This window comes from Phalacrocorax aristotelis, chromosome 2 (genome assembly GCF_949628215.1).
Source record: "Phalacrocorax aristotelis chromosome 2, bGulAri2.1, whole genome shotgun sequence".
Classification (NCBI taxonomy): domain Eukaryota; kingdom Metazoa; phylum Chordata; class Aves; order Suliformes; family Phalacrocoracidae; genus Phalacrocorax; species Phalacrocorax aristotelis.
Window position 1 is genome coordinate 18821999 of NC_134277.1, and position 13624 is coordinate 18835622.

General features: G+C 42.9%; 1 protein-coding gene across 2 annotated transcripts in view; it reads right to left on the reverse strand.

Moving 5' to 3' along the window:
- The window catches only part of APBB1IP (amyloid beta precursor protein binding family B member 1 interacting protein), a 72677-nt gene extending 65382 nt beyond the window's left edge, over positions 1-7295 (reverse strand). For both annotated transcript variants that reach the window (XM_075082616.1, XM_075082615.1), the window contains exon 1: positions 7170-7295. The gene's annotated coding sequence lies outside the window, so the exon portion shown is untranslated. The remainder of the gene's footprint in view (positions 1-7169) is intronic.
- Between the last annotated feature and the right edge of the window lie 6329 nt (positions 7296-13624).

Below are 13624 nucleotides of genomic sequence, written 5' to 3' on the forward strand. Positions count from 1 at the left end.
AGACAATGTGCTTCAGTCTGGCCTGTTGGTCTAAGAACATTACAGAAATGCTGTACGGCTACAGATTCGGTCATCTTTTTCCTTTGTCACATAACTATTTACTGCAGAATGGTCCAGTTTGGGGGCTTTCTCCCCATGAGCCATACAGGCAGCACAAACCCTCTGTGTGGAATGAAACGGTAGGAGGAGATGTATTTGCAGTCCTTCATCTTCACAAAGATTGGCAGAAGAAATAATTCCCTATTCTGTGCCAGATTACTGGCACACAAGAACAAGATCTCCATTCCCCCAACTTAACTTCTCCTGGGAAAGGCAGAAAGCTGGATGGAAGTGTGTCCCCTGAGTTGGATTCAGCTCATGAACCACCAGCTGATCTAGGCTCATTTGTCTTCTGTTGATAACACATCTACTTCAGCTCTACACAGGTATAAACAACTGTAGACATACAAGTTACCAGAAAATACAAATCTCAGTTCTAGGTTCCTCCCATTCCCTGCCTTGATGGGAGAGCAGAATAGTGAAGGAGTACTGTAAGTCTGAGTAGCACAAATGTCTCTTGTTTCCACATTCCTTCCCATAATCTGTAGTTTGCTGATGTTGGTGTAACGTTTTCCTTCCTGTTTCTTCCAGTTACCCAACATTGCTGTACGGAACTTACATGACAAGAGACTGTCTTGTACTTTAAAAAATTGCCAGCAAATGAGAATAGTGCAATTACTAATAATTTTTGGATCCAGCAGAATACTCAGCCTAACTCCATCCTGCAATGAAGCAGATGGGCTATAAGCATTTCATGCCCATTTGCTACTTTCGAACTATTCACAGAATTCCCTTATCCTCCGGTCACTGAGCTATGGGAAGTGTGTCTTGTGGCTCTCTACTAAATGGAGATTCTGATATTTAGCTTCACAATCCATAAGGTAGGCTGATCCCACATGAATAGATTGTCTGACAAGGAGAAAATGGTAGACAAGGAAGCCCACAGATTAGAGAGGAAGGCATACAGGGATCCACAGTGGGGGAAAGTCCTTCCCCTCCCCAATGCTCTATAGAATCAAGAGATGTTAAGCATAGAATAATGAAAATAATAGCACGAACTTAGGAAGAGGGAAAAATGAATGAGAAGTTACAGTACAAAATTTAAGTGCAGGAGCTGCTATGTTGAATAATCAATGGCTCATCATTTCCAACACTGACTCCCTCCTACAACAAGCTGTCAGAGGTAAGTGCAAGATATGCTATCAGGGTCCATGACATAACTGTCTACCCATACAAATAACTTATTCCTAGCTTTGGTCATTGGCAAAAGCTCTAAGTCACCATCTTAGCTCTTATAATCACATGTTCTTATTACTGCCAGAAATATTTAAGGGAGGGCACACATGCTATGGGAAAGGAAGACTGAAAGAGAAAAAGACACTAGCATAAAATACTCTAACAGGTAAGAGCAAAGCGAAAGGGTGAAAACAAATCTGTAAAAATTTTATTGAACCCATCTGTGTGTTTCATACACAGTTCATATATTAAAATCAAATTAAGCAAGTAATGCTTTAATAAGAACTTACAGGTATTTCACCAAAGTACAGTGCTCAGTACCATAATGAGCGGTATTAAATTAAATTAAATGAAGATTTTTTTTCTAAACCTTTTTCTCAGCTTTACTACTGACTGAAGAGTCAGGTACAATTTCAAGGCCCATTATTAACTTTCCACTTAAAAAAGCTGTTTCTTTCAGTCTATATAGCGCACAGTGATCACGTAACAGCGATAAGCGGTGGTTTTCAGACAGAGATCTGTAAGGGAGGAGGAAGCCTGGAGTCACCACAGATGGGCTGTTACATTGCTATGGCTGTGGCTGCTTTGCCACAGCCCAGCAAGCCCTGAACTGCACAAAGGAAACAGTTATGGGAAGAAAATGCAGCAAGAGAAGAACCTTGTGACATTTCCAGTGTAATTCTTCCATTTCTGTAAGGTTTTCCATGAGAAGAAAATGCCGCTGCCTCCGTCTCTTTTTTCCTTACCAAGTGGAGGAGGGATGGAACAACTGATCTGGTCAGAGATACCAACTCCATCACGACACAACGGAGACAAAGGAGCTCAATCTAGTGACAGATATGAAAGGCTTTGCTGAACTTCATGGAAGAACATGGTCCCATGGGACAAAACTGCAGTTAGGTTTATGATGAATCTCTTCCTAGGACTGGCACCCAAAACCACTGGCTCATTTGTGTTTGCTCTCTCAAACATTAGGTCTGCTGACTTCCCTTCAGTCACGAAGATGCGGTCACCAAAGTACAAAACTAAGTTGTAACCACAACAAGTATTTGGGAATGTTATCTGTGTTCATGTTTTTAGCATGTATTCTCACTTGCTCAGGGTTATCTCAGCAACTTAGGCCCCCAAGCCACATGTACAGCAGATCTTCCAAATATTAGATTTCATCAAAAAGCACAGAGAACAGTAATGCAGACTTGGCTGTTATTTAAATAATTTTTTAAAAATTTGCAATCAGAGACAAAAACCACATCAACTATCAAAAACACTTTATGGACTGACAGATCCTTCTTATTTCTGTGCTTCAGTGAAATTCCCATAGGGAGTGAGAGAATGGGGGCTTCTAGTACTGTTAGAAAGTACTAGAAAAATCTTCAAAAGTACATCAAAATCTTGCTCTAAAGCAGAAGAAAAATAATCATGTGTCTGCAGTCTGGGCTACCTGAAGATACAATGAGACTACCAAAGCAGATCAGCTAAGGCCCCTGAGGAGCAAGTTTTCATTTGCTGCCTAAATAGACTTGACGCCAGCAGGTGACAATTCTGTACAGCTTGACCACTCTCTCGGTGAGCTGCCTTCTAGGCAGACACATTATTTTGCCTAAAACTGGGGACTCAGAAGGTCATTTGCAATTTTTCCCAGTAAAAGCACCCGGTGAGCGCCCCTGATTTTGGCTCCTGCCTGTAGTCTCTATGCTTGATGGGCTAGCAGTGCTGCTAGAAGCAGATTTGCTCCCCATACAACCCCACTCTCCCTGATAGGTGTAGGTAAAATGACAAGATTTTCACCAAAATTTTTATTATATCAGTTGGATTGTCTCAGGACAACTGAGAACTTTCCGTTGTTAGTGGTAGCAGCCATGTAGGGTCTGCCCATCAATGATAGCAGATACACAGGGAGTTTCATCCTTTAACATTAGTGTTACATGTCACACTTTTACATCCGCTGCTATAGATTACAAGCAAATATATAGTGAAAGTAAAAATGGAAATGGACTGAGGACATGCATCCAGCGCAAAACTTCTATCAGAAATGTCTCTGTATGCATTTCTAAACAGAGTATCATAAAAAATTTTGGTTCATACATACTGGAGCTTCTTTTTCTTCTACAATATATAATGCATCTAATCCCCAAAATACTCCTAATACTCCTAATAACTGTGGTGCTAATTTATTTGAGCCTAAACTCATGGCATGCCAGATCGATGCTCAACAAGAAGAAACAGCGCTATGTGCAGGCTAATGTAGCTTCTGGTAGCAAAAATCACACAAGCAATTAGCTAGCTACAGATCTAAAAGGTCACTTTATTGGAAGAAAGGCTTTGAAACTAATTACAAACTTTTTAAACACTCATTATCAAACTAGATTGTGAATTCCCACATTAAAGCTGTAAGTCAGATCAAAGTCGCTTGTGTTTCCTTTTCATTCGCAACCCAGGAGCAATGCTATAAATTAATATTGAGGGGTGGTGAGGAACACATGTTCATGTATCCTCATGCAGATGTTCAAAAGTCTCTTACAGAAACTTAAGAACATGGCACCCTAGCTTATTTCTTTCACAGTGCAACATACTACCTTCTACACTGCCAGCTGTACTGTTAGTATCTATGGTAGCCATGAATCAATAGGCTGGATGATAAGGAAAGCTGCCCAAAATGCCTGCTTCTCCAAGAGCAATTTTACTGTATCATGGATCACTCCTTATCAAGAAAAGACATACAGTGGAGTTTCTACGACATCTGCATCTGACCTGGTCACCCCAGGCTCTTTTTAGTCAATAAAGGGAAAGAAAGGCAAATTTGTAGAGCATGATTCATGGTGGCTGTCTAAAATGGGGCAGCTGAACCAGGTTTTAGCAGTTTCTGTCTGTCTCTGTTGACTGTAAAAGTAACTCAGAACCTCAGGTGACTAACTAAATGTCTGAAGTTGGGTGAGGAGGATCATGCCAATAAAGTCCAAGAAGGCTTTGGAAGGTCCATATGGATGCAAGTCACCATTGTCACTAGAGACCTTCCAAAAGAAACAAGCTAAAGCTTCCATATTGCTGCAGGCAAATAAGAGGTCTTATTTTCACTTTCACCCCAGATCAGCACCTGAAAATGTGAAGTCATCATGACAACAGGTCAGATGGGCCTACAACAAAAAGAGTCAAGACATATAGAAATTAAATGTGAAAAAAAGGTCTGTGGGGAAAAAAAACATGTGTAGTTTGCACAGGGAGCAGGAGAGGATAGGGGCCTAGGTATCTGAACGACATGCAGGAAAACCAAATTCAGCTACATTCCTGTAAAGCCACCTCTGAAACAAACACTCTTTCAAGAAAATCCACATTCCCACATCATCTTCTCAAAGGACAGATGTTCATGAATCTGTAAACAAGACAGGTCCTCTCTTGAACAAGAAAACCTCTCCTCTCAGCTCCAGCAGTACTCCAGACCGGTAGTTTTCTCATACATTTTTCAGCACCAAAGAGATACAATAGCTGATCCCTCCAACCACAGGTTACCCAAGTCCTACCTTTCCCTTCACCACATACTGCGGAGCAAGAGAAGGAAAGCTTTCTGCCTCTTGGCAGCAGAAGCAAAATCTTAGTATGTTAGGTAAATTCTTTACTAGCTAAGAAATCTCAGGCCACAGTACTGAGTTAAGCTATTAAAACATCCAGAAGGCCCCTCTGTTCATAATGTTGCCGTCTTTGTGCAAATTGTTAGCCTCCCAAATGTATTAGTCTATAAAGTTCTATAAATTTTTAAAAAATCAAGTTTACAGCATGATTCACAGGTGCAGGAGTTATAGTGTGTGATCTAGTAGACACTGCTCCAGTATAGTGAGAATCAGACCTTTGATCTGTAAAAATAAAACTTAGCTGATAACAAAATAAACAGCACTTCAAAGGCATCATAGCCTGCTTGAAGATACTGCACATCAAATAATCACAAATTCCAGCGTGAACAATTAAAACACAATTTACTCAATAATTACTTTGAGCCTTCAGTCGTATTTGACTCCAAACACCAGAAGAGTCTGTAGTACCCACAGGAGGTATTTAAAGAAGAAAGAGAAGACACAGGCAATGATTAAAAGTACCCTTTCAGAGACAGTACATTTTTCCATTATGTGTACTCCCAGACAGATCAGAATTCTCTGAGAATATAAACCAAGGATCGCTTAGCTATCTGCAATGCTCCATTGATTAAAACTCACGAAGACATTTGTAATCCATATTTCAAACCAAATTATCTCAATTTTTGCACAAAGCATGAAGTACAATTAAATGTAATCATTTCTTTAGAAAGCCCACAGGGGAGAACAGAACTGAACAGGTTCAGCAAAAGTTAAACATTCTCTTTTAAACAAAGTTTTAACCTGAATTCATATTTTTTACAAAGTTTCTAGAAAAAAGACTTTGTAAAGTTAGTGAAGACAAATGAGTAGGAACCTACACAGGCAGGTCATCTAGTATAGCTCTCTCAAGCACTGAGGCTTACCTATTTGTCTCTAATGAAACAGATGTACTGAACTGAGTCTTGGAAACACTACATTTACACCACTGTTGTGCAGCAGCGGGTAATTAACAGTGACATCAACAGAGTCATATGTGAAGTGAGGATTTTTCAGAAGCAAGTCAGAAACAGATGACAAAACATGCATGTCATGTAATTCACGAAAGGGGAACTAGAACCAAAGAGGAAAAATATCTGCCAAAATCCTGAAGCCAGAAGTTTTGAGGGTATAGTCAAGCTGGAGCCATGCTAACCACAGAATCAGAATAATCTGGGGCAGTAAGGGACCTCAAAAAGTCAAGTGGTGTGTCCCAGTTCGGTGGCACCCTGCATATTTTGTTTGTAGGCTGTATTCCTGCACCCAAATTTTTAATGAAAGTCAAGGCAGGCAGGATACGCTACCCAAAAGACCCTACCGGACACATCTTCCCAGTGCGACGATGAATGGATTTAATAACTTCTGTTTTGGTGCACAAGGGATTGAAAAGCCACCCCCAGCTTCTGGAGACTATATTTATGTTACTTCTCCATGGTATTCAGATGAGGGTATCATGCAGGATGGGCCTTCTCAAACTCATGAGACATGTCTATTTCTTCCCTAAACCACATGGACAAAGACGTGGAAGTCTCTGTACTGGCTGTTTTGCCATAACCACACCACATTCTTACGTGCTTAGTTAAAGACTGATAGATTAACACATTCACATGGTGTGTTTTTTGGCCGCTGGTGCCAGGCAGCTTGGTCTGCACTTTCTCCTGCCTGCCTTCACTTCCCCAACGCAGCCACCTAAAACAGGGCACTGGGCGCCCCCGGGACCTCACCTGCCTCACGAGGCTGCAGGGAAGCTTTTGCAACCCTGCCTTGCAAATGATCAACCTCCTTCTCGCCCCCTCAGGGTCTGAGCACAGTGACGGTCTGACTCAGGCTAACCCTACCGAAAAGAACAACTAACACAGAGACCCAGCACCGCAGCACTACATCCCGTTATCCCATCTACGCCCACCTAGGCCACGTCTGCCGTCGGAAGGCTCCCTGCCCCGAGGAGGGAGGCCCGAGTGTGAGAGGTGGCTCTCGCCACAGGCCTCCGGGGCGGCACGGCGGGGCTGGCAGGCTCCCCTCAGCGGGCACCCCCGCTGCCAATCCCGGGCTGCCGCCCTCCACAAGCTGTGCCTGCAGCGCGGCTTGCCGTAGCTCCTCACCCCGAGCACCGCTACTTGCCGGCACAATTTCTCACCACAGCCAGTAGGACACCCCACGCCCCCCGCCACGCCACAGCCCGGCGCCTCACGCTTCCCGCGGCGGCCGCACCTCCTCCCTCCCGCCCCGTCGGGGTCCGGGCTGGCGCTGAGAGCCCTTGGGGTCCGGCTAACCCCTCCCTGCCCGGCTTACCTTGGCGGGCGGGCGGCGAGGGCCGCCGGCTCCCGGACGCGCTGCGAGCAGGAGGCGCGGGGCGGCGGGGCGGTTCGGCGGCAGCCCTGCACGGCGGGAGCTCGCCCGCTGGCTCGCCCGCCCCCTGCCTGTGGGGAAGTAGGGCCGCCCCGCGGGCTGTCGGGCACCTCAGGCAGCCACCTCCGCGGGAGCCGCCCCGGTGCAGGCAGCGCCGCCCTCCGCCTTGTACCCGGGGTCAGGCCCGGGCAGGCGAGGCGCTCATGCGAATCGCGGTGGCCTCTCCGCGGGGGCAGGAGGAGGCGGGCGGCTCCCTGCTATCCCTGGCCCTCGCGGGGACGCGCTGCTCCGGGCCGACCCGAGGGCTGTGGAGAGCCGGGGCGGCCGCGTCCCCGCCGCGCTGCGGTGAGGCCTTCTCCTCCCCGGGGCCTTCGGGGCACCCGGGCTGCCCGCAGATCGGGGCCTGAGGCTCGCCCTACCAAGGCTTGAGGGGCTGGCGGGGCAGGTGAGGAAGCGGAACCCCCCGCTGGGGGAGCCCCGGGCCCTCCAGGGCAGCCCAGCAGTGCTCCCCCGCTCGTCTCCCGCCGCCTCGCCGGGGTCGCCCCTGCGGGGCCGGGCGGCTTTCGGCTGGGCCGCACTCCCAGGTCCTCCCTGCTTCTCACACAGAAACGTGTTTCTTCACCCACTCCGTTTAGTGACTCTTACTTTGCATCTAAATAATGCTACCGAAAGGCAGCACGTTGCTTTTAGGGCATTTTTATGTCATTCGGTAGCATTGCAAAGCGCTGCTTTGAAGCGTACTTAGATTTCATTTGCTGAGTAGGACTAATTTTATAACACGTTAAATTACATAAAAAGAAAAAAAATATTTTCAGGGTTTTCCACCTGAAGATAAAAAGGCAAACATCAGAAAATCCAGTGTGGCCATGGCAAGGTTAAGGTCAAGATAAAAAGATCAGTGCTGCAGGTGGCATGCAAGTAGACCCCTCTCTTGATTTAAAATCCTATTTTCATTGTCCATAACTTTGCCAAACCAATGCTTTTAGTTACATTTTTCTTCGGTATCTGAGGCACTGACAATGTAGTGAGTGAAGGTGAAGATGTTGCTATCTCCTACTTCTGTTACTTTAGTTTAGAAAAGTCATCAGGTAGTTTAGCTTAATCTTACATTTACAAGCAATTTATACAAAAACACCAGGTTTTTCTCCAAAGCAGCCAAGAAATCCCATGTTCCATTCCTGCAACACTGCTGGAGTTAAAATAATTATAGCAGAAGGATGGTAGCATTTTAAATTACCACCATGTTTTGCACAGCAAATGTGTTTCAATGCTTTAAGGGGTAATTGCTTTGAAAAATTCCAGCTGAGACAGCTCAGCCATATTTAAGAATGCTTTCAGGGAATAGTATGTTGTTCTACTCATGTTATTTTAAAAAAACCAAGTTATTTCACTGAGAAGCTGGCTAAAATTTGCCAGAGACTTTGCTGAGGTCAGAACTGCGCCTTTGGCCAGGCATGTGAAAATACATCTAAATTCAGCAAACTTCTTAGCGATTGAAAAATTGTGCACATAGATAATAAACAGTTATTAGTTCAGCAGCTTGGGAATCTGAAATTCCATGGACACTGCATATTCTCCTTGCCAACTTTCTTTGCAGTTGCTCCTTTTGGCTTTTGGGATCATTATGGTGCCAAGGAAAGAGGTAATTTCAAAAGATTGATTGGCAATTTTTTTTTAATAATTCTAAAGTCTATTTTCAGATCAGCACTTTTGTGCTGGTTTTGTCTGGGATAGAGTTAATTTTCTTCACTGTAGCAGGTATAGTGTGTTTTTGATTTGGAATGATAATAGTATTGATGACACATTGCTGGTTTAGTTGTTAAGTAGTGGCTGTGTATTGCTAAGTAGTGCTTACACTAGTAAAGGACTTTTCCAGCTTCCCATGCTCTGCTGGGTGCACAAGAAGATGGGAGGGGAGGGGGCACAGCCAAGGCAGATAACCCCAACTGACCAAAGGGATATTCCACATCATATGACATCATGCTCTGTGGATAAAGCTGGGGAAAGAAGAAGGGGGGGCGGGTTTGGAGTGATGATGCTTGGCTTCCCCAGTAACTGTTATATGCAATGGAGCCCTGCTGTCCTGGGGACGGCTGAACACCTGCTGCCGATGGGCAGTAGTGAATGAATTCCTTGGTTTGTTTTGCTCATGTGCGCAGCTTTTGCTTTTCCTTTTCATTATATTATTATTACTATTACTGTTTTGCTTTTCTTATTAAACTGTCTTTATCTCAACCCACGCGTTTTCTCACTTTTACCCTTCTGGTTCTCTGCCTCATCCCACCGTAGGGGCATAAGCAAGCGAGCGGCTGGGTGGTGCTTAGTTGCTGACTGGGGCTAAACCACCACAACTTTACAGTGAACACTTTGCATGTATTAAAAGGATAATAATTTGATGATGCATTTTGTTCTCAAAAAAGTGTTATTTCACTTCTGTATGTGACCTATGGGGAACATGGCCACGCCCTGATTATACTAGTGGTTTCACACTTATTTTGCTGTTTTGAAATACATGGCCAAGAGATTAGTTACAGTAATGTAGAAAGTATCCATTCTGCTTGTACAAAGGAGCCTTTGCTTTCACTGTAGCTAGATTTGTTCCTGCCCTCTCCGAGTATCCTGAAACAAGGCTGAGGATGTTGAATGGCTGTATTTTCCTGCTCTCCTTGTACCTGGCTGTAACAGATGGGCATCTTTCTCTCTAAGAGGAATAGTGGAGATGAGAATGGCACATCTCTAGAAAGCAAAGAGAAAATCATATAAATCCCAGAAAACCTTGGATGTTATCTGAGTAGTTTTTGGGCTGCATTCAGGAGCATGAGCATTGTGCTCCAGTGGGATGGGTGGAGGCCATTGTGTATTCATAAGGAAGAAATGTGGTGAGGGAAACACTGTGGCAGATACAGACTTGATTAATAGTGTGTGTCCTAATGTTAGAGAGGCAAAGTTTGTGGCAAGATTAGGTGGAAATATGAAATGCTTCCTAATTTGTTTCCTCCTCTCTCAGCTAAAATGAATGTGCAGCAGAATCATTCCCCTGAATTCCAGCCCTCCATTCTGCTCTTCTCCAAAAGCTTTTCATTTTCTAATGGAAAGAAGAGGCACGCGCCCCACCCACGTTACAGTTGTGTGTTTCACAGTGGTTGCATGACTCAAGATCTAACACATGCAATTACAAATTGTTCTTTTCCTTTTCTTATCATGGGAGAGTAGATCACTGGGTAGATATGCTGTCATTATACACCCTCAGCTGGGGAGGGGCAGGGAGCTTTATTAACCTCCACAACCCTTCGGGATTGCATTTCATTGTAATGTAAGTTTCTATAAAGCAGCAGATAATTCAGAGTTAGAGCAGAACATCTGTTTTCAAAAGGGAGCAAGCAGATATGTTTCTAGTGTCAGGAAACCAGTGCTTAGTTGGCAAAAAAGTAATGTTTTACCATATATGCACTCCCTTAAGTTTAACTGATATCACTTTAGACACTGATAATGACATGACTTTAGAGACTGACCTTCGTTTTCATTTCCAGAAACCTTAAAGAGGTTGCAATTAGTGTGAAGTGAATCACAGCACTACATCAGACTGTGATGTCAGGGCATTCTGGAAATATTTGTATCTCTGCACCTTCCTAGATGATAAGGCCAAGAGCAGAAAGTATAGGGATAAACAAACAACAACCATATGTCTTATGTTCTTCCAGTAAGAATTAGTTCTATTTAAGGTTGGGTTTTTTTTTTAATATTCTTTTGTGATTGCGCAATACCACAGAAGACCTATAAACTATAAAACTTCCTATGAGAAAGATGGAAAGCTCTCATTTGAGAGTTTATATGGAAGAAATTACCAAAAGTAGCTTTTGAAAAATCACAGAAAGCCAAATTTAAGTGCATTGAATACAGAAGCTATTTAACAAGCACATCACATATAATTCTTTAAAATTAGAACAAACAAAGAAACAAAAACTAAATGTACTAAAGAGCAGGTGGGTGGCCAGATCAGAGCTTTCTGCTCTTCTGTCCTTCCATCCTTTTGATGGCAACTTTCTGCAACTCAGAACTGAGAATAAAATTCTTTCTCCATAACCATTTGTAGGAATGCCTATTTGCATTGGTTCTTACAGTGGAAAACCAAAGCCAAAACAAAGCTTCAACCTGGATGAAAAGCTGAAGAAGAAGTTTGGAGTCTCTCTGAAAATGGCAGCAGTGAAGCTGGCGAATTCACACTTCTAAGTGCAGGAAATTAGGAAAGAAGTACTTCTGAAAAGTTTATGATCAAAGCTTAGTTACTAGAGTTCTGCCTACTAGGATGATTTGAAGATGGATTTCCACTTTTTTTTCCTCTGTGTATGGTAAGGCCTCAGGTTAGTCAATGGATTCCGTTTCTACGTACAGAATATGTTCAGGCAACAATTTACATGCCCAGGCTTTACACTGTTAAAATTTCAAAGGCCTTGATTCAAAAGCCAGAGGGACCCTTTTTCCCTGGGTTCAGTGAGTTTTAGATCAGAGCCTAAGTTTTCCAGCTCTCACATATAAATACCACTCTGTGTACATCCATATTTCTTGTGACTGTTCATACATAGCGGATATATATATCCCTTTCTGTTCCTCGAAAACATCTGTTCAAGTCAGCCCACTTCTTCACTGTGAGAGCTGAGCATCTAACACAAATGGCAGCTGAGGTAGGAAAAGCCTGACTACCACCATGTCTTGTTTATTAGCTCTATTAATCTTATGATAAAATGAAATTGTCTGCGCCCCTAAAAGGAAACCTGTAAATGTTGTGAAATGGAGTATTGAAATCTCATCTAATTTATTTAGAATGCTACTTGTTATTAACTAGAAAATTGCAACCTGAGGGTCTTCATTTGAAAATGTCAGCATTTATTATTAACATTATTTCTTTAGCTTTACAAGATAAACTTTCAGCTATTGCTCAGAGCAATATGTACAAAAGTTACCTTAATGAGAAGCATCACTTTAAACTGGACATTTGATTTTATTAATGCCGTGTGTTATATTTCACATGTATGACAAACTAAGCATAATATGACCAAGGTTTGAAGCTTCTTACTGACATGAATATAAAACGTATTTGAAGATGAAAGAAGATGGAATTACCTGTCTTCATTAATAGAAATAAATTATGACGTGTTTTACTCATTTCAAGCTGTTCAACCCTTTCTTTACTCACTTCTTTCCTCTGTGATTTATTTCCCTATGCACTTTTTTCCTGATTGTTAAAATGTTGTAAGCATGATTTACACAGAATGTTCATTTGAAGTTTCTTCCTCCCAAGGTCAACCTGTGTTAATTCATGTGGGAGCCGACTCTGAAGTTGGTCCTCTGATCACACCAGTCTTAAACTTTCTCCTTTACTTGCTCCCTGTTTACTGTTTGGTTACATTCACATGAATATTAAAATTTACCCCGTTGCCTGGAGGCCCATGGAAAGACTTTGAAACACTCAACGGTCTTATTTTGACTACGTAATGGTAGTTGAAAACAACTTCATAATTTTATGTCGAGATTTTTTTTCTGTTATTCAGAGTTCAAAATAAATGTGAGTCACCCACACACATGCTCCCCATCTCCCATGACTTTCACAATGTTTTACAGAAAGCTTTATGGAAATACTTATCAGTAATTTTTGCTTGTCAGAAAATATCCCCCAAATCTGAGTACGTATTTACTCACCTTTCCATCTCAGTGGGTTGCTTTCAAGTCCAAATGCTCTTACATCTTTTTGCAACTGCATTTGATTTTCTGTAGCTGCATGTCAATATTAGGCTGCGAAGTTGTCTGCTGTTTATAGTAAGTATGTCTGTCAGGGCACATGTATAGTGTGTAGCATTTGGCCAGTCGTAATGTGTGTATAAAGTAAGGGATAGTATGAGGAAAGTAGCATTATAAACTAGCTGTATTTTCTTTTCTCAATGTGAAGAAGTCAGAAGGGGTGGTTTTGCACAATCACTTTTTTCCCATCAGTGTAAGCACAGTCTGCCGGGAACTAATGGAAACCTTCAGAAATAATCTTTAGACCTATATTTTTGTACACCAAAAGATCCTGATAGTTCCTGTAGAATAGGTTGTAGGTATGTGGCCCTTACTGCTTGTAAGGGAGCAAACTAGGAAGCAGAATTTGCCTCAAGTCCTTAAACTAAATACAGAAGCAGATGGGGAAAACGGAAAGAATTTAATCTTCTTGCCCCACCTCGAAGTGAGGTGCATATGAAACTCATGCATATGAAATTAACAGATGGAATCTGGGTTACACAGCCAGTCCTTTCTGGTAGGTCCCAGCGAGCCAGACCAAGTGATGTCATAGCAATGCAAGTTAAGTCTACAGAAAAGGTACATGTAACACAAAAATTCGAGGCTAAGAGCTGTGTCATACC